We start from the raw sequence: 24,018 nt of genomic DNA, 5'->3' as shown, positions 1-24,018 counted from the left end.
TGAGAGTCTGGAGGCCTTGTACCAGGTTCTATCCCTATCACTGTGTTGTTGGTACAGCTAAATATTTTTATTGAAAAATGTTAATTTTTTCAGTTTTATTCTTCCAAAATATTCAAGATAGTCAAAAATAGATATAATTTACAAGTTATTTCCTTCAGACAAAGATAGTTGATGAAATGTATGTGAAGGAAAAATTTTGGAAGGAAAAATAATTTGAAACCATGCAGCACCCTGGGGTTCTAAACGGGCACTCTGAAGTCTGAAATGTTTGCTAGGTATAGGCAAAAATTGGAGCATGAGCTTTCTAGAAGGCAATAAAAGGAATATTTGATCAAGTTTACCATTTGAAAAACACCAATACAGTATACTAACGCATATATATGGAATTTAGAAAGATGATAACAATAACCCTGTGTACGAGACAGCAAAAGAGACACCGATGTATGGAACAGTCTTATGGACTCTGTGGGAGAGGGAGAGGGTGGGAAGATTTGGGAGAATGGCATTGAAACATGTAAAATATCATGTATGAAATGAGATGCCAGTCCAGGTTCAATGCACGATACTGGATGCTTGGGGCTAGTGCACTGGGACGACCCAGAGGGATGGTATGGGGAAGGAGGAGGGAGGAGGGTTCAGGATGGGGAACACATGTATACCTGTGATGGATTCATTTTGATATTTGGCAAAACTAATACAATTATGTAAAGTTTAAAAATAAAATTAAAAAAAAAAAACAAAGGTTAAAAAAGATGCTTATGTTTCTCCAAAATAGAAAATCATCAATTAAAAAAAAAAAAAGATCTAAATAAAGCAGTTGCACAAGAAGAAACTCATCTATTCTCAGAACTGGGCAAGAGGAGATGTGTTAAACCTACCCTCAGGAAGAGACGTTGTAGGACGGAGTCAGCAGGCATCCTCAACTCATCATTGCGACCATGCAGCAGACTCCCTGGGATTGATGCTATGACACCCCTCTAGATGGGCTGCTGGTTTAATATTAACTGATCTAAAAATCAGTTATGTGGTTTTGGGCTGGCCCCTCACCCTTTCCAAGCTTTAGTTTCCTTAGGTGCACAGTGAGAGAATTAGATTGATTTAGAGGATAAATTTCAGCTTAATGTGCCAAAGAGAGGTGAAGTCATTGGTGTCAATGATGGTCAAAGAGTGTCTGGGGAAGAGGTGTGAATTTGGTCACATATAAGTTGATATCCTCCCAGAAACATTAAAGAGACTATTGGAAGTGGGGTAACAGAGAATGATCAGGGCTGGAGAAAAACTTGTAGGTAGTATCGTGTGTCACACATTAGAGCTGTGAGTAAAAGAACTCCTCCTGGAGACAGTATACAGGTAAGAGACAAGAACCAATCTATAAAGGAGTATCTGAGAGTCCACATGGAATGCCAAGATTAAGAGATGAAAGAGGAACCAACAAAAATAATAGAGAAAAACAGAGGTCAAGAATTTTAAAAGAATGTTAAATGATGATCTCGTGAATGATAATGAAAAATAACACGTGAGGATAAGATACATTAATAAGTATGATGCAATGCAATTAATGAAATCAAATTATATACATAAAGAATTTTGTTAGATAAATACTTATAGATGCTAGTTACTACAAAAAGCTTTTAAAAGTACTAGGGAAAAAGTTATTGCTACAATATATGCATATGTTGTATGAATCTGATAAGTAAAAAAGAGAAAGAAAGAATACATTAGACTATCATAAACACCAAAAGACAGCAAAATTTTCTGCACCTTTGAAAAAGGTAGATTCCAGCTGACTCACAAATCCAAAATGACCTTCATATAAGTCGAAGCATTGGAAATGATCCCCAAAGAGCAAAAGTGACAGGACTAGTGCATGGGGGGAGAAATGTGATTTTGAGCATCAGAAACAGTGTGGACAAAGACTTGTGAGTGGAAAAGTTTGAGACTTTCAGGAAACAGCTAGTAACTATATTGGTCACATAGAATATTCTTATATTGATACAAGGCAGCAGTTATTGATATATTTGAAATGTTAGATTGACAAATGCTGGTGTGAGAAAAGTCAATTCATTGGATGATAGGAAGCTATTGAAGTTTTTGAGCCAGTAAATGGCACGAGCAGAGGAGTTCTTCAGAAGACACATCCTGGCCATAATAGGATAAAACAGAGCAGATTAGAGTCAAAAGAAGTCTCAGAGGAAGTCCAGTTGTGGCAATAGCGTATGTGGATGGACTAGGCTGGGGGAGTCACAGCAGGAATGGAAAGAAGGGGATTGAAAGGGCTAGCTAGCACACTTGGCCAGGGATTGAATGTCAATCTGTAACTACTAGAAAATGACTGTGTGAGCGAAGGCTAATTCCCTATCTCCACTGCCATCTTTCTTACTTAGTAAAAATGGATTTCAGTGTTTTGCTTCTACCTGTCTCAGAAATGCTGTCAGAACTGATTACACATATTTTCCCAAAGTAATCTAAAGTGCTTTAATTCCTTGGAACTGGACACTATGTAAATACGATTATTCATTAGGTGTAAAAGAGGAATACAGGATGATGGATGTGCCAAGCCTACACAAGAGGACTGTGTAAGAATATTGAGAGGGAAAGAAGCTGGATAATCAATATGCTGCTTAATGTGGAGGGCTAAAGACATTGATAGAAGGATACTGAGTGAAAGGGAAATAAAAGAGGGTAATGTATTGGGGAGTTAAGACGGATGAAAGACAGGTATGTTACATTAAATAACAGAGAAAATGTCAGTTTTATGGATTCTCTGCTAAATATTAAGCAATAAGGAAAAAGTTTAAAAGTCATTTCATTTAGATCATTGGTATGGTTTATGAAAAGAGATGAAAAGAAATTGGAACAGCTTTACATATAGGCGTGCTACCGCTGCTGCTAAGTCACTTCAGTCGTGTCCGACTCTGTGCGACCCCATAGACGGAAGCCCAGCAGGCTCCCCCATCCCTGGGATTCTCCAGGCAAGAACACTGGAGTGGGTTGCCATTTCCTTCTCCAATGCAGGAAAGTGAAAAGTGAAAGTGAAGTCGCTCAGTCGTGTCCGACTCTTCACAACCCCATGGACTGCAGCCTACCAGGCTCCTCCATCCATGGGATTTTCCAGGCAAGAGTACTGGAGTGGGGTGCCATTGCCTTCTCTGGATATAGGTGTACATTCTAAATTGTACACCAAAGGTAGTCAGCACTTCTATGTACAGTCACATTAGAGAATACCTCTAGTGATTAGAAACCAACCACTAGAGTTCAAAAGAATGGGTACGGATATAGGCTACCGGCATTGACATTAAGGAGGCAAATGTAAAGTACTCAGAAAAATCACTTTAGGATCAGGTTTTTAGCTGATACTTGTATCAATGACCATGAAAACAAAGGAATTCAATTCCAGGAAACTTGGACTGTGAAATGTCTATTTTTTCAAATTTTCCAGCATGATTGTGGATCGCATTGACCTCATATTTATCACAGGTTAAAAGTCTGCAACCAGCTGTTGGAACTTCTCAGGTGACACTAGTGGTAAAGAACCTGCCTGCCAAGGCAGGGCACATCAGAGACACAGGTTGGATGCTTGGGTCAGGAAGATCCACTAAGGAAGGCATGGCAAATCACTCCAATATTCCTGCCTGGAGAATCCCCTGGCCAGGCTCCAGCTGATAGGGTCACAAAGAGTCAGACCCGGCAAAAGAGACTTGGCACACACACACAATCAACTGTCAGGCAATAATGCATCATTTAGCATCAAATAAGCAAAGTCACTATTAGACAACTAATGTTGTGGCTGCTTACAGAGAAGAGGCTCTGCTTGGGATTAAAAAGGTGAAGTTAATTATGTCGGTCTTTTGGGACTTCTGTCTCTCTAAACGTTACAACCACAGCCTCTTGGGATCTTTTTCAGCAAGAGTTTCTTTAAATCTTCTCTCAGCTGAAGGTGTCTTTTTTAAGTTAATTTTTATTAGAGTATAGTTGCTTTACAATGTAATGTTAGTTTCTGCAAAATGAATCAGCTATGAATATACATATAGCCACTTCTTTAGATTCTTTTCCCATAAAGACCATTACAGAGTATTGAGAATAGTTTCCTGTGCTAATAAGTAGGTTCTTATTAGTTATCTATTTTATATATAGTTGTTTGTATGTGTCAATCCCAATCTTTCAATTTATCCCTCTCCCATCTTACTCCCTGGTAACCATAAGATTGTTTTCTATATCTGTAACACTATTTCTGTTTCATAGATAAGTTCATTTATACCCTTTTTTCCTTTAAAGTGTACTCAGGAATGTTGAAGAACATTCTAGAATCACAAAAGAGAAGCTATAATGGTGACATGGGGACTAGTTATTGCTCTGAGGGTGAAAATTGTCACTTCTATCTGTTTCTCTGACCAGTTGAGCATGATAAGTCTTATTAGAGAAAGAAGAGAGTGCTAGGCTGACAGGTTAGATATTGGGAAAAGGCTTGGCCAACTCTGGCATCCAACAGTCAGAAGCATTGTGAAGATACACCCTTCCCAGTGCTTCTCAGGACACTGTTAGTATAATTATTAGAAACTGAAGGTTTTTCACAGGGGTTTAAATGTGTGTGTGTGACATCACACACTGATCCCACAGTTTCCAAAAGAGTCCTATGAGATGCTAATGTTCCTTATATTTCCCTCACAGCCAAATGCAGGAGGTAAGGAACCCAGGGAGCCCTGTGATTCCCTTCTTCTTGTTCTGCTGCACCAGCTCTGTTTTACATGTTTTGCTTGATGTGGTTCCAGGTATTATTACACTAGGAAATAAGATTCTGTTCTTAAGATAAAGTAACTAGGAGCCGAGAAATAAAGTGATTCACACAAGTTCCCACTGGTTTCCCATTTCGGAGCACAAACTGCAATATTAGACCGATTTGTAAAGGGACCCATGTGGACAGAATTTCATAGCCCCAGTGTAAGAGACAGAGTAAATGAAGAGTTGGTATGTCCCTCCGAAGAGGTACCAAGCCTGGGGTTTTACTGATGAGACCGTTCCATTCTCACCTTTGTTAGCTGGTCAGCCGCCACGTAGACCAAGGAGAGCTCCCTTTTGCTTTGTGTGAATTGGCTTTTGCTGTAGTAGAACTAACTGGCTGCAAGGTAGATTTCTTACAATCAGTTTGGAATGGCTCTGACTTTCTCTTACCCTTATATGTGGCAATCAACTCTACATGGATGCCTGGAAGATGCTTCAGGGATGGAGGATGTGAATGGGACAGAATAGCTTATAAACCAGGGCATGTCACAAAATCTAAAAGAAGAAAGTAATTATAGTACCCAGGGCTATGGGGAGAACTAATGGGATCAGACTAATAGAAGGAGATGTTGCTTGAGAGTAAGTGGCATTAGCCTGTATGAGAAGCTCAAAAAGAATACGGAATTATGCTTTTTTGTGTCATTAAAATATTGATCCCACCTACTCAGAAGTCAAAAGTATATCCCTGGTAGACAGATGAACTTTGTATGTTTTTTTTTTCTTTAATTGAGGTGTAATTGCTTTACATTATTGTGTTAGTTTTTGTTTTACAATGAAGTGAATCAGCTATATGTATACATACATTACCCTCCCTGCTGGATATCCCGCCCACCCCCCTCCATCCTACCCCTTTTGGTCATCACAGAGCACTGAGTTGAGGTCCCTGTGCTATACTCAGGAAGCATATGAGCTTCCCTCATATGCTTTTACTCTATCTAACTTTCTGTTTGTCTGGATAAAGAGGCAGGGCAATACTATTGAAAAGAGATGTAGATTTATGTGCTTGACAGTAATAGCTCTAGACATGGATTCTCTGCCTTTCTGGTGCCAGTAAAGACCCTCTTCTCCTCTGTGGAGAAATTTAGTTATTCATATAGCATAAACTGTTTCAACACTTAAGGCTCACAAACTCCAAGCAAATCTTCAGCAAGATGTTAATTTCTTTTTTTACTTGCAGCCTCACACTCATAATAAGATGTCAGTGGACTCTCTTCCCTATGAACCGCTTTTTGAATGTGCTGAGTTGGAGATGTAAAATGAAGTGTCATTACAATCTGGGGCAAAGAGAACGCACATATAGGAGAAAAATACTCAGTGCATGAGGCTGTAATCGATGTGTAAGAGAGACTGAGACAATTCTGGCCTCTTTTGATAGCATGTTCTACTTTTCCTTTTCCTTCATAAGTATATAAATTATTTTCTCTGGAGACCTCAGAGTTAACAAGAAAATTGATGATTTTTTTTTTTTTTAATTAAGCAAGGAATATACTTGAGAACAGGACTTCCCAGATGGCACTAGTAATAAAGAACCTACCTGCAATGCAGGGGATGTAAGAGATGCGGGTTCAGTCCCTGGGCTGGAAAGATCCTTTGTAGAAGGAAATGGCCACCCACTCCAGTATCTTTGCCTGGAAAATCCCATGGACAGAGTTACAGGCAGGCTATGGGGGTTGCAAAGAGTCAGACACGACTAAGCAACTTAACAGGTTCATACTTGAGAGTGGACTTCCTTGGTGGTTCAGATGGTAAAAAATGTGCCTGCAATGCAGGAGACCTGGGTTCGATCCTGGGTTGGGAAGATCCCCTGGAGAAGGGAGTGGTATTCCTTTTCACTTCAGTATTCCTGCTTGGGAAATCCCATGGACAGAGGAGCCTGGCAGGGTACAGTCCATGGGGTTGCAAAAGAGTCAAACATAACTGAATGACTAACTTCTACTTTTCATGCTTGAGAATACATAATTTGTAATAAATATCAATACTAAAAAACCCATGATGCAAAGTTCACTGGAACCTGTTCATTTTTTACTTGAAGTGAATAGCCATATTTCTTATTATAGCATATAATTTAATGCATTAATAGGGTGTTATACAGATTTTTTTAATATGGTAATAAAAATCAAATGGAACCAACCAAATTTATGTTATGGTGGACCTTGAGGCTAATATTTTACTATATCATTTATTTAAACTCTCATGTTACTAGTCATTAATAAGAGAATGCTGAGATAATTAGGTGCTTCTAGTAGAGGGTGTACAATTTAAGCATCTGTGTCACTGACACTAATGACTGATATCTGTGAGATTTTCAGTACTGCAAATCTGACAACAAAATTCACAACCAATAGACTTCTAGAGGATTCCCAATTTGGCTTAATCACCAGAGATTATTACATTACAGTACGAACTGCTTTGTGAAAATAGCAGCAATACTCTATCAAAAATGCTTCTAACAAAACAGATGTCACAATAATGTTTTATAGCTAGCTAATCACTACCTTATCCAGGGAGAAACATTACAGAATGAGGTTATTTGTACTCCATGCCTCAGATCAGATCATATCAGTAGCTCAGTCGTGTCCGACTCTTTGCAACCCCATGAATCGCAGCACGCCAGGCCTCCCTGTCCATCACAAACTCCTAGAGTTCACTCAGACTAAAGTCCTTCGAGTCAGTGATGCCATCCAGCCATCTCATCCTCTGTTGTTCCCTTCTCCTATTGCCCCCAATCCCTCCAGCATCAGAGTCATTTCCAATGAGTCAACTCTTCGCATGACGTGGCCAAAGTACTGGAGTTTCAGCTTTAGCATCATTCCTTCCAAAGAAATCCCAGGGCTGATCTCCTTCAGAATTGACTGGTTGGATCTCCTTGAAGTCCAAGGGACTCTCAAGAGTCTTCTCCAACACCACAGTTCAAAGGCATCAATTCTTCGGCGCTCAGCCTTCTTCACAGTCCAACTCTCACATCCATACATGACCACAGGAAAAACCATAGCCTTGACTAGACGGACCTTTGTTGGCAAAGTAATGTCTTTGCTTTTGAATATGCTATCTAGGTTGGTCATAACTTTCCTTCCAAGGAGTAAGCATCTTTTAATTTCATGGCTGCAGTCACCATCTGTAGTGATTTTGGAGCCCAGAAAAATAAAGTCTGACACTGTTTCCACTGTTTGCCCATCTATTTCCCATGAAGTGGTGGGACCGGATGCCACCATCTTCATTTTCTGAATGTTGAACTTTAAGCCAACTTTTTCACTCTCCACTTTCACTTTCATCAAGAGGCTTTTGAGTTCCTCTTCACTTTCTGCCATAAGGGTGGTGTCATCTGCATATCTGAGGTTATTGATATTTCTCCCGGCAATCTTGATTCCAGCTTGTGCTTCTTCCAGTTCAGCGTTTCTCATGATGTACTCTGCATATAAGTTAAATAAACAGGGTGACAATATACAGCTTTGAGGTACTCCTTTTCCTATTTAGAACCAGTCTGTTGTTCCATGTCCATTTCTAACTGTTGCTTCCTGACCTGCATACAGATTTCTCAAGAGGCAGATCAGGTGGTCTGGTATTCCCATCTCTTTCAGAATTTTCCACAGTTTCTTGTGATCCACACAGTCAAAGGCTTTGGCATAGTCAATAAAGCAGAACTAGATGTTTTTCTGGAACTCTCTTGCTTTTTCCATGATCCAGCAGATGTTGGCAATTTGATCTCTGGTTCCTCTGCCTTTTCTAAATTCAGCTTGAATATCTGGAAGTTCACGGTTCACATATTGCTGAAGCCTGGCTTGGAGAATTTTGAGCATTACTTTACTAGCGTGTGAGATGAATGCAATTGTGTGGTAGTTTGAGCATTCTTTGGCATTGCCTTTCTTTGGGATTGGAATGAAAACTGACCTTTTCCAGTCCTGTGGCCACTGCTGGCATATTGAGTGCAGCACTTTCACAGCATCATCTTTCAGGATTTGGAATAGCTCAACTGGAATTCTATCACCTCCACTAGCTTTGTTCGTAGTGATGCTTTCTAAGGCCCACTTGACTTCACATTCCAGGATGTCTGGCTCTAGGTCAGTGATCACACCATTGTGATTATCTTGGTCATGAAGATCTTTTTTGTACACTTCTTCTGTGTATTCTTGCCACCTCTTTTTAATATCTTCTGATTCTGTTAAGTCCATACCATTTCTGTCCTTTATCGAGCCCATCTTTGCATGAAATGTTCCTTTGGTATCTCTGATTTTCTTGAAGAGATCCCTAGTCCTTCCCATTCTGTTGTTTTCCTCTATTTCTTTGCATTGATCACTGAGGAAGGCTTTCTTATCTCTTCTTGCTATTCTTTGGAACTCTGCATTCAGATGTTTATATCTTTCCTTTTCTCCTTTGCTTTTTGCTTCTCTTCTTTTCACAGCTATTTGTAAGGCCTCCCCAGACAGCCATTTTACTTTTCTGCATTTCTTTTCCATGGGGATGGTCTTGATCCCTGTCTCCTGTACAATGTCACGAACCTCATTCCATAGTTCATCAGTCACTCTATCTATCAGATCTAGGCCCTTAAATCTATTTCTCACTTCCACTGTATAATCATAAGGGATTTGATTATGATACCATAATCAGATTTGATTACGATACCATACCTGAATGGTCTAGTGATTTTCCCTACTTTCTTCAATTTAAGTCTGAATTTGACATAAGGAGTTCATGGTCTGAGCCACAGTCAGCTCTTAGTCTTGTTTTTGCTGACTGTATAGAGCTTCTCCATCTTTGGCTGCAGAGAATATAATCAATCTGATTTCGGTGTTGACCATCTGGTGATGTCCATGTGTAGAGTCTTCTCTTGTGTTGTTGGAAGAGGGTGTTTGTTATGACCAGTGAATTTTCTTGGCAAAACTCTATTAGTCTTTGTCCTGCTTCATTCCGTATTCCAAGGCCAAATTTGCCTGTTACTCCAGGTGTTTTTTGACTTCCTACTTTTGCCTTCCGGTCCCCTATAATGAAAAGGACATCTTTTTTGGGTGTTAGTTCTAAAAGGTCTTATAGGTCTTCATAGAAGTGTTCAACTTCAGCTTCTTCAGTGTTACGGGTTGGGGCATAGACTTGGATTACTGTGATATTGAATGGTTTGCCTTGGAAACGAACAGAGATCATTCTGTCGTTTTTGAGATTGCATCCAAGTACTGCATTTTGGACTCTTTTGTTGACCATGATGGCCGCTCCATTTCTTCTGAGGGATTCCTACTTGCATTAGTAGATATAATGGTCATCTGAGTTAAATTCACCCATTCCATACCATTTCAGTTAGCTGATTCCTAGAATATCGACATTCACTCTTGCCATCTCTTGTTTGACCACTTCCAATTTGCCTTGATTCATGGACCTGACATTCCAGGTTCCTATGCAATATTGCTCTTTAAAGCATCAGACCTTGCTTCTATCACCATGGAGCCAAAGCAAAAAAAAAAAAAAAGAATACTCCATGCCTACTCTTATCCTATTCCCAAAGCACGCGTGTAAGAATTTTTAGAGTTATAGCATTCTGTCAGAGCAATATTATTTTTAGGGGGATAGTGTAATGTGGAAGAAAGTACCTTGAAATCAACATTAAAAGCCAAAAAAAAAAAAAGCTTAGGTGTGTCTCCTGCCTTCAAGACTTAATATCATGCAGGGAGGGACAAATTTCTCACTATTCCTGAGTCTGTCTGCTCATCAAAAACCGGATTGGAGTTCCTCGTTCCACTCAGTTTCAGGGTCATTATGATGATTAAATATGGTGATGAAAGAATTTTGCAAACTGTGAAGCAAAATTATTGTTTTAATTTTTAAAATTTATGCCCTTAGTGGGCTTACAAACACTATTTCACTAATTGCCATACTAATTATAAATGCAGCTTTTGACACTGGCTATATAGTTTTGACTTCATATTTATAGTACTTTTTCCAGTTGCTTTTACTGGACTTTTATTAGTTTGAAATCATTCTAAGTAAACCAGTGATGCAGATGCTTAAACTGTACACCCTCACACTCTATGAGAAAGACTCTATTATTATCCCTTCTTTAAAGATGCAGAATTTAAAGCTTAACAAGGTTAAATAATTTGCCCAAGGAAACCTGAGCAAAGACCTATCCCTAGAAATCAGGCTCTTAACCATGATAACTTACAGCCTGTTTTCCCAGAAATACATTTAGATAATTTACACTGATGTAATAAGTGTATTGGGTGGTTCCTTATGTCTGCTCTTTCCCCTCTTCATGCTACATTCTCTTTCAAATGTATTTTCTTACTAAGAGCAGAATAGTTTTTCTTGCTCTCTTTTATAGATTCAGGTTTTGGAGGTTCTGAAAGCAAGTCATATGGATGGGAACAAAGATAGACTGGAAGATCTTTTTTAATCTTTCCCGTCTGAGAATATTTTTTTCCTTTTATTGAATTATATGTAATACAGAATTATCATTCATATGTCATTTAAACAGTCTACTTCAGCTTTTTCCTACTAATTCAGCATTATAATTTTCTTAAAAGATAAGTAAACCATAAATCTTTCATTGGAGCAGGTTTTACTTTCAATACAAAGGGGAATTCAAAGTTCTCACCATAGAAGTTCTCTGAGACTAGTATATATAATGGGATTTTTATGGTTACTCCTCGAAGACAAATGGCCATTTCTGTTTCTATTTTTCTGTAAGGAACCATTTAATAAAACATTAAATTCCTGTATGTCATTTGCTAATAAGCTCAAGTGCTATATTTTAGACTTAAGAAAACCATTCTCCTTTCAGGCATTTTAATAAATTGAGAAACCTGTCATTTATTATGGTAAACATGAACTTCATCAAATTAATAATAGGGGACTTCTAATTTATCTTTGGTTGCTTTCATTTTCTTGGGGATGCAGTATTTATAATATGACTTTTAAGCCATGTATATATATATTTTTCATTTTTCTACATTAAGATTAATTATTTGCTGATTGACAGTTTGAGTTGAGTCCTATTTTCCTCCTGCCTAATTACATCTAATCGTTTTGTTATCCTTCTGTAATTTCATGACAACTCTACTGAAAGTATTGTGACTGTAGATTGATGTTACACAGCCTCTTATATTCTTGTGATTTAGGGCCTATTAATGGCAGACTGGGGAAAAAATAACAAGAACTTAATTGGTTTTAAATTGGCCTTAAATTGTAATTAGAGGAGAAGAGAAGTAAGTCATAACTTAGGTGTTTTTTATCACAACAAAATTTAGAGGCATTGATGTGTCAGGGCACTGTTTTTGTGGGGGGAAGGGAAACTTCCTAGTAATTAAACATGTGTTAATGCTGCAGTGCTTAGCAGAAAAAGAAGCCAGCATGTGTAAGATGCTGATGAACCTTAATTTGCAGGGACTCTGAACATCTCATACTAAGAGTCCAGCTGTAGGTCTGGTGATAGCCAGGCAGAAAGTTGAACATATAATTATATATATATATACACACAAAATCCTTCACCAAGACACAGGACATAAAATTTAGTTGCTTGGCAACTGAGGAATGCCCCTCCATGTAGTTTTCTAATCCTTAAATATTTTTGTTATATAATATATATATATATATATACACCTCCTTATATATTATTATTACCACTGATAGCCAGCTCTGGCTCAAAGTAACCTTGATCCTGCAATGGTCTTGGTTTGGATGTCCATGGGAGGGCAGTCTGGTTGCCACATCTGTCATCTGTTGATTCTCCAGAGTTGTTTCTGGTCATTTAACTGGCTAAGTGGGGATCCGTTTTTTGTTCCCTTCAACTGTCCATCTAAATCTGTTGCAAGCCTCAATCCAAAAAAAAAAAATGACCTTCTAATATAGAGATGAGTCATCTTCAGTCAAGGGAATTATTATTATTACATTTGCTGGATATAGTTATAAAATTAGATCCTCTGGGGGTGGTGGTGGTAAATTATTTCCTTTAATTTGCTAAAACCTCTTACCTCTTTTACAATAGAAAGCAGATAGTCTTAGATGATGAAAAGAAGTCCTTGTGAAGTCAAAAATAGAAGAAAAAGTAAAATATTCGGATTAGTATTGGTTGCGAGTATTGGATTAGTATTAGAAGGAGAAGAACAGACTAATCAAGAAAGAGGCAGAGGTGAGAACAGAAGCCAAGCCTTTAGCTTATTTATATTCTCAAGCTTATCTTGGAAATGACACTTTATAGCTAAGAAAAGATTGCTTCCGAGAGTGAGATCAGGGTAAAATGGCTAAGTGGACAGTTAGGAAGAGAAGAGCTCATCATTATAAAGTCTACCTGAAGTCATCAGTTTCTTCCCCTTGAGGGCGTTCTCCGGGGAGCAGAATACTGGCAGGGGTGGCAGCAGCTTTTCTCTGACGTGAACCTCCCGAAGTTTAATGAGCACAAAACTCTTGCTGAAATGTCTGCCACACTGGCTGCACCTGTAGGGCTTCTCCCTGGTGTGTACTCGCCGGTCCTCGCGAAATCTCCTACAGTTATTGAAACTTTTCTCACAGTCCACACACTTGTAGGGATTCTTGCCAGTGTGGACTCTCTGGTGGGCACTGAAGTGCGAACTGTTGGTGAAGCTCCTCCCGCACTCACCACACTGGTAGGGCTTCTGTCCAGTGTGGGTTCTCTGGTGTATAATGAGACTGGAGCTCTGGCTGCAGCATTTCCCACACTCTCCACATGTGTAGTTTTTCTCTCCTGTATGAATTCTCTGGCGGGCACCAAAGTTGGAGGAGTCGTAAAGCTTTTCCCGCAGTTGAGACATTTAAAAGGCTTTTCCCCAGTGTGGATTCTTTGGTGTTGGACTAGACTCCTGCTTCTACCGAAGCACTTCCCACAGACACTGCACTTAGAAGGGTTTTCCTTCTGGTGGGTCATGCGGCACATGAGACGCTCACTCCTTCTAAAGCTTTCTCCATAATCTGAGGAGCCGGAAGGGCCTCTTCCCCACAAAAGGCCTCTGACACACTATGGCTTTCCCCAAATCTCGAGGCTGATGCACCAGTTTTCCCTGTCCACTTCCATGAAGGTTTTCCCACTGTCTTCCTGAGATGTAATCCCTTTTATGATATTTACCTGGATCAACATTCTGGAAAACGACCCTTTTAGACTTTTCTACGAATGCCGTATGCTGCTCCATGTCCTTACAGATTACCTGTGTTGTATCCGCTTTGATACTACTTTCAATTTCAAAATCACTCGGGTTTTGCAGTAAACCTGGAGGTCCCTGGAATTCTGGTTCTTGTATGATTTCCTCCTCACTCATTCTCTCGCTGCCAGAATCTTCAACAAGTGCCTCCTGGGAGTCCTTCTCAGGTTCCCAGCCTGTAGATTCCTGAGGTTCAATTTCCATGATGTCTCTTTCTTGAACTGAGGACGATGGGGCTTCTTCTGGGGAAATGGTGGGAGAAGCAGATGCCCGAGAGTTAATCAGGGCATCCATCTCCTTGTAGGATCTGCAGGAGTCTAGCACATGACCATTTTTCACTTTGAGGTGACTCTTCTGAAGGCTTTTGAACTTGGTCTGGCACTGTTCCAGAGTTTGGAGGAAGCCACACTCTCGCAGCTGCTCAGCCACGGTCCCATACCACTTGCTCTTCTGATGACAGGCTTGCAGCACTTCATAAGACCAAGTCTCATGGAGGATGTCAAGGAAAGTCTTGGTTTCCTTGTAGCCCCCATGCACACCACTCAGGTTTTGAAATATGACAGGGCCACCATGAAGCTCAGGCTTCCAGATAAACCCAACGCCCATTTCATCACCATCAGACTCCTCTGCAGCTTCTTCCTCCTCCACCAAATTGATCTGTTCTTCAGCACTGATGCCAGTTCTCTTCAGTTTGGGGAGAGACAGATCTCCCTTGGCTTATCTGTGGATGAAACATGTGCTGCAGGATTCAACAAAGTGCCCATGTCCTCAAAGAAGGCACAGGGTGCTAGCACATGGCCATTTCTCACTTTTCGGTAACTCTTCCGCAGATTTTTGAACTTGGTCCGACACTGTTCTGGTGTTCAAAGGAAGCCACATTCTCTCAACTGTTACTAATCCAATACCATGACACTGACTGTGATTTTGAGGGAAGAGAGTTGTAGCTAAGATTTCTTTGCATCTGTAGTGAAGTGACTGTAGAATTCAGTAACAATACAGATGGCAAATGGTAACAAGGCAGATAAGAATATATTTACCGGTATTTTTTATGCCTCCTTTGTCAGGTGAATGAGCTCAGAATCTTTTATATCATTATTCATGTAAAAGCAGGATGTGCATGGGGAATTAGGCAGAGAGGCAGTTTTTATTTTCACAGTTGACTTTTTAGAATTATGAAAACTTCACTTCTTTAACTCCATTTGCTTGTACATCGTTTTGACACCTTCTGTAATGAAATTTTATGGCAAGGTAAAGCATTTATACTGGAAAGTACCTATTTCAGTTAAATTAGATAAAAGCACATGAATTGGACATCATTCCCATTCCACTGCAGATGAATCTCACTTTTACAGAATTTGGAAAAGAGCATTAAGAGTGCTATGTTATAGCACTAATAAAGAGATTTATGTATTTCATCTTGCTTCTTTCATGCCATTTCCCAGAGCCCATGAAATTGCCTGAAACACAATAGGTAAATACTCATAAATATTTGTTGAAGAATTCCTAAATAAGTAGGTGAATACTAATCAAAAACTACTTGACTATATGGCTTGCACATATAGTCTTGCACATATATATTTTAAACATTAATAAAATATTATTCTCCCATCACTAATTTTAACTGACCTACTTCTGCCAGAAGGTGTGAGGATAGTTTGGAAATACATATGTGTATTGCATGATTACTGTGGAAAAAATTTATTCCTTACAGTAATCTATGCCATTTTTTGAAGAATTTTAAGCAGCAAATTTCTACGCAGGAATATCTAAAGCACTAAATTTGTCAATACTTCCTTGTCTATAGATAATTTCTGGTACCAAAGGTTCAGCATATCCTTGGGCAAGATATTGAGAACTTTTAAAGCAAATGCCAGGTCTTTCACATTCAACCCTGCAGGCTTGAGGATGAAATGTGAGTAATCTGATCTACAAATATATTCACAAATGTGTATAACAGCTGTATGTAGAGAGAATATGAGCAGTTTCCCATTGCTGTTTAATACTTTTCTGAGCTTCCACAATGTGCCTGGTGCTAACTGGGGCACCTCAATTATTCTCCATCTGTGCTCACTACCAAAGCTGCCAGCCATCATACTGCTCGGGCCCTGACGCCTGTGGCAGAGAGCCTGGCAGGGTAAATGGTGCAATCTAGTATTTCTTCCTGGGTAGCCTTGCTAGTTAACCTAGTAAAGGGATCTCTTTGTGCCCAGTATTGACTTAGACCATGAAATAAAGCCATGGGTTAGCATGGACTCAAAGGCAACTTTGCATAGAAGAGATACTATGTTGGAATTCCACATAAGAGTATTTTCAGTGCCAATGGGACAGGATGGCTTAAGAGCAAAATTGCTATAAATGAAGGTGTTCTAGGGGAGTGTGGGGCAAGTTTAGTAATCAAACCTGTGGATAGATTATAAAATGCATCAGCCTCTACTCCCAGTTTTGTTGTTGTTGTTTAGTCACTGTGTCATGTCAGACTCTGTGACCCCATGGACTGTAGCCTGCCAGGCTCCTCTGTCCATGGGATTTACCAGACAAGCATACTGGAGTGGGTTGCCATTTCCTTCTCCAGGAGATCGTTCCTACCTAGGGGTCAAGCCTGCATCTCCTGCTTGGAAGGTAGATTCTTTACCACTGAAGCTCCTGTGAAGCCATTCCCAATGTTCAGTTCAATTCAGTTCAGTTGTTCAGTTGTGTCTGACTCACTTCCTATTAAATAGTGTGCTATATCAAATCAGATAGACTTTTCTGCAAAAACCCTGGGAAAATCATACTTTTTCTTTAACCTAACAGCCATGCTGCAATCTTGAGACTACAGTTGGTGAAAATTAAAACCTATGACTTCTGGCAATATTTGAATCAAGTCATATGCCTTCTGACTTATGATGACCCCAAGTTGTTTCATGAGAGTCCATGAAGTGGCAAGCTCTGTGCAGTAAGCTCTACATGGATTATTATTCCTAATTCTTTCAATAACTATGCAAATTAGTTGTTATTCCTAACTGACAGGAAGAAACTAAGGCACAGAGGAGTTAAGTAACTGTGCTAAGTTTGCATGGCTATAAAGCGTCTAAGCTGGAGATTTGAACCTGGCTGTATATGACAGTATAACTCACATTCTTATACACACTGTGTCTAAGGACTCAAAGCCCTCATGGATTTAGAACTGATTTCTGTGACTTCTGAATTCTCATCTTTGTCCTCTTTAAAACTGCTGATGAGTGTGTGAGTTGGAGAAAAAATTACTTAGCTCTCCTAAGGACATAGAAAGTAGTAATCATGGTACCACCAATGTTGGGCTAGAGGCCTTCAATTCAGAGTCATTTTTATTTTTCATTTCTCTTTCCACATGGTACTCAGTATATACTCTGTAATAAAAACTTGAGTTGGGGGACTATGGTAGGGGGAGCAGTGAATTGGAATGTTTTCCCTTTTCCAGCTAAACCTGAACAAGCCATTTTATCTCATATGTTAGCAGATCACATAACTTGGACTATGTGATAAATTGGACTTTTTGAGCTGATGTGAAAATAGAGAAAAAGGAAAAAAAAGACGAAGGGCAGGAAAAGAGAAAATGTGAAACAAACCCTGGAAATGATTCAAAAGTACAAAAAGAAGAATCAGAACATGTGTTCTCCTCTACTTTCCTTGAGCAGTAACAAGTAGAAATAAACATTTCCTTGAGGCTTTTTCCCTTTACTCTCGCTCCCCAAGCAAATGTTCATTTTTCTTGAAGGAGATTGCTGATCAGAATCAAATTCTCCCTTCCTCTTTCTTGCCACATCCCATCCTGCCCTACAATTCAACTTGCTTACTCCTACACCTTCAAGATTCCTCCACTTTCAGTCAATCAATCATGAGGAAAGCCATGCTGTAATTTTGTGCTTTTCACATTCTTAACTTACTTTACAATTGGATTTTGAGGTGCTTTTTGCTGGCTCGAGCTGATAAGAAAAAATATATATATAAGAGTGTTGGCTTCTTGAGCTTACATCAATGTTGTGAATTATATAATGAAACCTGTCTGGGTTGGAATTCTAAAGCTATTATCCTCCCAGCACTGAGATAGGACACCAAAAGAACTGTTTAGGATCTCTTAGCCATTTATAGCTTGATAAGTCAGTTTCTTTTCCTCTTAAAAAAAGGTTTGTTGAGAGTTAGTTATTCAACTTACCACATTGTCAATATTTTGCATTACCAGCCCTTGGGGAACACACTAAATCCTAAGGTATGATTTCTCCATAAGGTTATTCTGCCTCTTAAATGAAGTCTCAATATCTATTCTAGTGGTGTTTGAAAAGTTTTCACTTGGGATCTTCTGTGACCTTGGTGTTGTGTGCCATTTGTGCATCATTAAAAGGTTGTAATGAAGTTCTGCCACACACAGATTGTAAAAGGTCAAGCAGAAAGTTAGGAGCCAATGAGGTTGGGAAGAAAAATTGTGCTTGCTGCAGAAGTTGAGGGATTCATTATATTGATGCTATGGGGTTTTCAGCAGAGTAATAACTGGGTTAGCAATAGAATGTAAATCTTCTCAGCCACTTAGTCTGAATCTGCTTCTTCTTGATTTGTGGGGATATATTTTTAACAGAGTACAAGGAAAGTCATTACACTCAGAGGAAAGCCAGTAGAATTGGTAAATGCACTATAGATGGTTCAGCCATAAAGAAGAGTAGAACTGGAGGAATAAAAGCATATCAGCCTTCCTAGTTGCCACTCAAAGAATTATTGTCAACCCCTATGAAATAATTGTCTCAGAAGAACTTTGCATAAGTGATTACTTTTATTCTTAAAAGGATATATACATTATTGTTTTTAGCTTCAGTATTTCAGAAGTACAAATATAGCTAATTAAACTGTTTAAAATAATCAACAAAATTAATTAAATGGATTTGAGATAAAACATATAAAAATAGCAGCAACTTCAAGCCAATTTATTAAGGACCAGTAAGACAAGCTAGTGAGGTCCTGACTACTGTAAAAGGAAAAGAAACTTTAAAGTTACTGGTTCTCTACTAAATATTCTCTGGATGCATTTCTTAAAATGAAATTCTAGAAATTATGTGCAAAAGTGCAGCAGTTGATTGCATGTCTTACAAGCTTACATATGGAGTGAAATAATTTCTTCTTTAAACAAGCCCCAAACCATCTGTTGACTTAAGTCAATTCTCTGAATTTTATTTGGAAATAATTGGAAGTCTAGATATTCTATAAGACTGGCTCAACGTTTTTATTTAATTTATTCATGAGGTTTTATGTATGTGTATATGAGGGGAGAAGGATCAGTTCAGTTCAGTTCAGTCCCTCAGTCATGCCCGACTCTTTGCGACCCTATGAATCACAGCATGCCAGGCCTCCTTGTCCATCACAAACTCCTGGAGATCACTCAGACTCATGTACATTGAGTCAGTGATGCCATCCAGCCATCTCATCCTCTGTCGTCCCCTTCTCCTGCCACCAATCCCTCCCAGCATCAGAGTCTTTTCCAATGAGTCAACTCTTCGCATGAGGTGGCCAAAGTAGTGGAGTTTCAGCTTCAGCATCATTCCCTCCAAAGAAATCCCAGGGCTGAACTCCTTCAAAATGGACTGGTTGGATCTCCTTGCAGTCCAAGGAGTCTTCTCCAACACCACAGTTCAAAAGCATCAGTTCTTCAGCGCTCAGCCTTCTTCACAGTCCAACTCTCACATCCATACATGACCACAGGAAAAACCATAGCCTTGACTAGACGAACCTTTGTTGGCAAAGTAATGTCTCTGCTTTTGAATATGCTATGTAAGTTGGTCATAACTTTCCTTCCAAAGAGTAAGCATCTTTTAATTTCATGGCTGCAGTCACCATCTGCAGTGATTTTGGAGCCCAAAAAATAAAGTCTGACATTGTTTCCACTGTTTCCCCATCTATTTCCCATGAAGTGATGGGACCAGATGCCATGATCTTCGTTTTCTGAATGTTGAGCTTTAAGCCAACTTTTTCACTCTCCACTTTCACTTTCATCAAGAGGCTTTTGAGTTCCTCTTCACTTTCTGTCATAAGTGTGGTGTCATCTGCATATCTGAGGTTATTGGTATTTCTCCCGGCAATCTTGATTCCAGCTTGTGTTTCTTCCAGTCCAGCGTTTCTCATGATGTACTCTGCATATAAGTTAAATAAGCAGGGTGACAATATACAGGCTTAAGGTACTCCTTTTCCTATTTGGAACCAGTCTGTTTTTCCATGTCCAATTCTAACTGTTGCTTCCTGACCTGCATACAGATTTCTCAAGAGGCAGATCAGGTGGTCTGGTATTCCCATCTCTTTCAGAATTTTCCACAGTTTCTTGTGATCCACACAGTCAAAGGCTTTGGCATAGTCAATAAAGCAGAAATCGATGTTTTTCTGGAACTCTGTTGCTTTTTCCATGATCCAGCAGATGTTGGCAATTTGATCTCTGGTTCCTCTGCCTTTTCTAAAACCAGCTTGAACATCAGGAAGTTCACGGTTCACATATTGCTGAAGCCTGGTTTGGAGAATTTTGAGCATTACTTTACTAGCGTGTGAGATGAATGCAATTGTGTGGTAGTTTGAGCATTCTTTGGCATTGCCTTTCTTTGGGATTGGAATGAAAACTGACGTTTTCCAGTCCTGTGGCCACTTCTGAGTTTTCCAAATTTTCTGGCATGTTGAGTGTAGCACTTTCACAGCATCATCTTTCAGGATTTGGAAGAGCTCAACTGGAATTCCATCACCTCCACTAGCTTTGTTCATAGTGATGCTTTCTAAGGCCCACTTGACTTCACATTCCAGGATGTCTGGCTCTAGGTGAGTGATCATACCATCGTGATTATCTGGGTCTTGAAGCTCTTTTTTGTACAGTTCTTCTGTGTATTCTTGCCACCTCTTTTTAATATCTTCTGCTTCTGTTAGGTCCATACCATTTCTGTCCTTATCAAGCCTATCTTTGCATGAAATGTTCCCTTGGTATCTCTAATTTTCTTGAAGAGATCTCTAGTCTTTCCCATTCTGTTGTTTTGCTCTATTTCTTTGCATTGATCACTGAGGAAGGCTTTCTTATCTCTTCTTGCTATTCTTTGGAACTCTGCATTCAGATGTTTATATCTTTCCTTTTCTCCTTTGCTTTTCACTTCCCTTCTTTTCACAGCTATTTGTAAGGCCTCCCCAGACAGCCATTTTACTTTTCTGCATTTCTTTTCCGTGGAGATGGTATTGATCCCTGTCTCCTGTACAATGTCACGAACCTCATTCCATAGTTCATCAGGCACTCTATCTATCAGATCTTGGCCTTTAAATCTATTTCTCACTTCCACTGTATAACCATAAGGGATTTGATTTAGGTCATACCTGAATGGTCTAGTGATTTTCCCTACTTTCTTCAATTTAAGTCTGAATTTCGTAATAAGGAGTTCATGGTCTGAGCCACAGTCAGCTCCCGGTCTTGTTTTTGCTGACTGTATAGAGCTTCTCCATCTTTGGCTGCAAGGAACATAATCAATCTGATTTTGGTGTTGACCATCTGGTGATGTCCCTGTGTAAAGTCTTCTCTTGTGTTGTTGAAAGAGGGTATTTGCTATGACCAGTGCATTTTCTTGGCAAAACTCTATTAGTCTTTGTCCTGCTTCATTCTGTATTCCAAGGCCAAATTTGCCTGTTACTCCAGGTGTTACTTGACTTCCTACTTTTGCATTCCAGTCCCCTATAATGAAAAGGACATCTTTTTTGGGTGTTAGTTCTAAAAGGTCTTGTAGGTCTTCATAGAACCGTTCAACTTCAGCTTCATCAGCGTTACTGATTGGGGCATAGATTTAGATTACCGTGATACTGAATGGTTTGCCTTGGAAACGAACAGAGATCATTCTGTTGTTTTTGAGATTGCATCCAAGTACTGCATTTCAGACTCTTTTGTTGATCTTGATGGCTACTCCATTTCTTCTAAGGGATTCCTGTCAGCAGTAGTAGATACAATGGTCATCTGAGTTAAATTCACCCATTCCAGTCCATTTCAGTTCGCTGGTTCCTAGAATGTCGACATTCACTCTTGCCATCTCTTGTTTGACCACTTCCAATTTGCCTTGATTCATGGACCTAACATTCCAGGTTCCTATGCAATATTGCTCTTTACAGCATCGGACCTTGCTTCTATCACCAGTCACATGCACAGCTGGGTACTGTTTTTGCGCTGGCTCCATCCCTTCATTCTTTCTGGAGCTATTTCTCCACTGATCTCTAGTAGTATATTGGGCACCTACTGACCTGGGGAGTTCCTTTTTCAGTATCCTATCATTTTGCCTTTTCATACTGTTCATAGGGTTCTCAAGGCAAGAATACTGAAGTGGTTTGCCATTCCCTTCTCCAGTGGACCACATTCTGTCAGATCTCTTCACCATGACCCACCCGTCTTGGGTTGCCCCATGGACATGGCTTAGTTTCATTGAGTTAGACAAGGCTGTGGTCCTAGTGTGATTAGATTGACTAGTTTTCTGTGAGTATGGTTTCAGTGTGTCTGCCCTCTGATGCCCTCTGCCAACACCTACCATCTTACTTGGGTTTCTCTTACCTTGGACATGGGGTATCTCTTCACGGCTGCTCCAGCAAAGTGCAGCCACTGCTCCTTACCTTGGATGAGGCGTATCTCCTCACCGCCTCACTTCCTGACCTTCAACGTGGAATAGCACCTCTAGGCCCTTCTGCACCCGTGCAGCCACGGCTCCTTGGACGTGGGGTTGGTCCTCCTGGCCGCCGCCCCTGGCCTCAGGCATGGGGTAGCTCCTCCAAGTTGCCACCCCTGACCTCGGACTTGGGTAGCTCTTCTCTAAGAAACCTTTTTCTTCAGAAGGATAAAGAGTCGGTAAGATATGTCATAATATTAAAACTATTATTAGGCATTTTAACTTGACTCAAATCCATTGATTTAAGTTGAATGGTTTAAAAGTTTTAGAAAAATAAAAATGACTTTTTAGAAAGCTTTGAAATTTGGGAATGAAGGACAATGGGAGTCACAGAAATTTTTTTCAAAAACTTGTTTTGTTGTAATTATCAAGGGATAAAGTATTAGACCAAAACTTATGGTAGAAAAGCTACCTGTAATTTGATTTGCAATAGGTGGCATTCTGTTTTTATAAAAATTGATTTATTTTCTTTATCAAAACTTTATAAATGGCTTCCTCGGGCTAGGTAGAGTTTGAGTATCTCTCCAGTTCAGTTCAGTTCAGTTGTCACTCAGTTGTGTCCGACTCTTTGCGACCCCATAAATCGCAGCACGTCAGGCCTCCCTGTCCATCACCAACTCCCAGAGTTCACTCAAACTCATGTCCATCGAGTTGGTGATGCCATCCAGCCATCTCAACCTCTGTCGTCCCCTTCTCCTCCTGCCCCCAACCCCTCTCAGCATCAGAGTCTTTTCCAATGAGTCAACTCTTCGCATGAGGTGGCCAAAGTATTGGAGTTTCAGCTTCAGCATCAGTCCTTTAAATGAACACCCAGGACTGATCTCCTTTAAGATGGACTGGTTGGATCTCCTTGCAGTCCAAGGGACTCTCAAGAGTCTTCTCCAACACCACAGTTCAAAAGCATCAATTCTTTGGCGCTCAGCTTTCTTCACAGTCCAACTCTCACATCCATACATGACCACTGGGAAAACCATAGCCTTATCTCTTGCCATCATTCAAATATGGCAATGCCAATATTTTCAAAAAAATTTGTATCCAAAAATTCTAACTGATTAAATATCAACTAAGAATTCAATGATTTGAAAGTGTTCCTTGAGAGGAAAGCAATAATTGGATGAATGGGAATATTATGTCACAGTCCTTTAGAAGTAGAACTTCTATGCTTCATTCATTAATACAGTCTCATTGTTCAGAGGAGATAGATATCTTTTCTATCTAGATTTTTTTCTCCAAAATATAAATACTATTGAAATTATTGTCTTTGTGATAAGGAAACAGTCATTTATTGATATGTTATTTATTACTTTAAAACTGCTTTTTCTATTAAAATTTGTGTAAGCAAAATACTTTGGTTACTAATTTAACACTGATTTAGTATTATAATTATGTATAATAAATATTGCATTTCTTATGTTTGCATCTAAGTATTACATTAT

General features: G+C 39.5%; 1 protein-coding gene and 1 pseudogene across 5 annotated transcripts in view; one reads left to right on the top strand and one right to left on the bottom strand.

The window, feature by feature from the left end:
- NLGN1 (neuroligin 1) overlaps positions 1-24,018 on the top strand; it is a 962,685-nt gene that overhangs the window by 692,584 nt on the left and 246,083 nt on the right. The gene's annotated exons all lie outside the window — the stretch shown is intronic.
- On the bottom strand, positions 13,048-22,672 carry LOC109562870 (zinc finger protein with KRAB and SCAN domains 2 pseudogene; annotated as a pseudogene).

Source organism: Bos indicus, chromosome 1, assembly GCF_029378745.1.
Source record: "Bos indicus isolate NIAB-ARS_2022 breed Sahiwal x Tharparkar chromosome 1, NIAB-ARS_B.indTharparkar_mat_pri_1.0, whole genome shotgun sequence".
Lineage (NCBI taxonomy): Eukaryota > Metazoa > Chordata > Mammalia > Artiodactyla > Bovidae > Bos > Bos indicus.
Note: the sequence above shows the minus strand (reverse complement) of the source record. Positions and strands in the feature narration are given on the sequence as shown.